We start from the raw sequence: 3,352 nt of genomic DNA, 5'->3' as shown, positions 1-3,352 counted from the left end.
ATTTTTCTTTTTATAAACAATTCCTAAACAACATGAATTGTGAAAGGATCAACCAAGAGAAAGTAAGATCGGTGTGACGATCCGAAAAATTCTGACCAAATTTAAACTTAAATCTTTAAATGATTTCGATACGATAAGCAAAGTCTGTAATGTTGAGTCTTAAATTTTTTTTGAACTGTATCATATATTTATTTGACCTTCGACTGTTCTCGACGATTCACGAATAATTGTTTGTAAATAAAAATGTATATATATAAATGTAAATATATGTAGTAATTTGAAATTATAAAATATAATTTAAACATTGAAATTAGATATGTAAAATAAGATACAAAATAATTAAGTACAATATAAAATAAATCCATATATAAAGACATATGAGATCTATGCATAATAATATATATAAACTTAAATAATAAAGAATCAATAAGAGTTACTATATAAAATATTATATGGTTATTAAATATTACATAATTAATAATATATTGTTAACAAATTAAAATATAGTTGTTATAATAAGATTATTATTACTTTCATTATTATTATTAATACTAATATTAATATTAATAATTTACATTAGTATTAGTTATACTAATATAGATAATATATAGATATGCAATTTAATGCATTCAATTTGATACCTTTACTAATATTATTAATACTTTCACTACTATTATTAGTATATGTATTTAATATTAATAACAGTGTTATCAATATTATTTTGTATAAAAAAATAAATATAAAATTTGATACATCTAAGTTATTGTATCATTATTAATATCATTGTTATCATTATTATTATAATATTATTATTAATATCATAATTTTATTAGTTTGATATTATTATTAATATTATTAGTAATTATATTATTACTTATTAGTAATTTATGAGTAATATTATCTGTATTATTATTATATATGTATAATTTATAAAATCTCAATTAATTCAGTCAGTTACCTATCACAATCGTTATTTTATTTTTATCTGCAGTTTTCTTGTTTCCAGTACAACTTTTGTCGATACATTACAATAAATCGAAGACTTTAACAAAAGTTAGGGACACAATCAATTAATCACAGATCCTCCTTATCAAAAATCGCTCTCAGCTGTTTTATTTTAGTGAATTTTAAACAGAAAAAGGGCAAGAACACACCCGTTCCCTGTACTTGCTTCCATTTTTACAAAAGAACGAGTTCGTAATGTTTTTAAAAATCTATTAATGCAATCTTATTAGAATCCTTATACTCAACCTATCTGCAAATTTAAAGATTCCATTTTTTCATATTCATCAAGAATTTTTGAGTCAAAGTTTAAGACTTAAAAAGTCAAACATTATTCTTCAATTAAATTCGAGATTTCTGTTATGTTTCAAGTCAAATTGAGGATTTGAAAAGTTTTCATAAATGATTTCTAACATACTTCATGTTGTAACAATTGTGTATAACCTTATATAATTCAAAAATCAAAGTTTTTTTTTTGTTAAACAGCACGAACGACAGCAGGAGGCTGTTAGGATTTTAATTTTTTTTCTCTTGTTTTCTATTAATACAAACATGGATATTGATTGTTTATAATTAATTTGAAGTATCAAAACGTTGCTGTGATAGTTGAAAATGGTTTTGGAATCGTTCACTGAGTAATTTGAAATGATGAAGAAGATGAATTATGGAAATAAAAACAATACGGGTTATATTAAAACAGGTGGGATTAATTCCAGGAAAGTAGAAATAGAGGAATGGTTAAGTGATGGTATTGGGTTTCGAGAGGTCGGGGGTTCGAGTCCCTGGAGTGACTGTATTCTTTTTAGGCCGATTTTCTTGAGGTAGTCTCATCTTTTTATTATTATTATTATTATTATTATTATTATTATTATTATTATTATTATTATTATTATTATTATTATTATTATTATTATTATTATTATTATTATTATTATTATTATTATTATTATTATTTTTATTATTATTATTATTATTAAATTATTATTATTATTATTAATTATTATTATTATTTACTATCATTATGTTAGTTGTTATTATTAATTATAGGATTATTGTTATTATTAATGTAAATTATGATATTATTATTATTATTATTATTATTATTATTATTATTATTATTATTATTATTATTATTATTATTATTATTATTATTATTATTATTAGTATTATTATTATTAGTAGTATTATTATCATTTTAGTTATTAAGATAAATATTAGTGTTATTATTATTATTAGTAAATCATTATTATTATCAAAACTATTTTTTTAAACAAATAAATATTCTGTGCATAAAATATACTTATTACATATATTCTAATTATATTAATATTTTACATAATTATATATATAAAACCTATTAATATTATTTATATAAATACTTACATATAACAAACTATTAATTTTTAAATATAACACTAAAAAAGTATATATATATAGATATGGATACATTAATATAACTATATAGATTTTAATCATTTTAAAACATATATACAAAATAAATATATATAACATATAATTTAAGATATAATATAAGTATATGTTTTTAAATGGAATTTAATATAAATCCCATATAACTACAAATATATGTAAATAATATATATATTAATAAATAAAATTATGTGATTTACATTTTACGTTTTAATATATATATATATATATATATATATATATATATATATATATATATATATATATATATATATATATACACAATTGATATAGGTTCGTGAATCTGAGGCCAACCCTGCATTGTTCAGTTGTTCAATGCCGTCATATGTATTTTTACTACAAAATACAGTATTGTGAGTTTCATTTGCTCCCTTTTAAATGCTTTTGCAATATATATTTTTAGGACTGAGAATACATGCGCTGCTTTTATAAATGCTTTACGAAATAGACACAAGTGATCGAAACTACATTCTATGGTTGGATTATCCAACCGAATATGCCCCTTTTTAGCTTGGTAGCCTAAGAATTGGTGTTTATTATAATTGCCACCAATTGACGCGAATCCTAAAGATAGATCTATCGGGCCCAACAAGCCCCATCCGGGTTACGGATGCTTTAGTACTTCGATTTATCATGTCCGATTAGAGTCCCGGAATGATGGGGATATTCTATATGCATCTTGTTAAGTTCGGTTACCAGGTGTTCAATCCATATGAATGAATTTTAATTCGCGAGTTACGCGTGTCAATATATGAAATCTTGTGGTCTATTAAAATGATGAAAATGAATGATTATGATAAACTAATGAACTCACCAACCTTTTGGTTGACACTTTAAAGCATGTTTATTCTCAGGTATGAAAGAAATCTTCCGCTGTGCATTTGCTCATATTAGAGATATT

This window comes from Rutidosis leptorrhynchoides, chromosome 5 (assembly GCF_046630445.1).
Source record: "Rutidosis leptorrhynchoides isolate AG116_Rl617_1_P2 chromosome 5, CSIRO_AGI_Rlap_v1, whole genome shotgun sequence".
Lineage (NCBI taxonomy): Eukaryota > Viridiplantae > Streptophyta > Magnoliopsida > Asterales > Asteraceae > Rutidosis > Rutidosis leptorrhynchoides.
Note: the sequence above shows the minus strand (reverse complement) of the source record.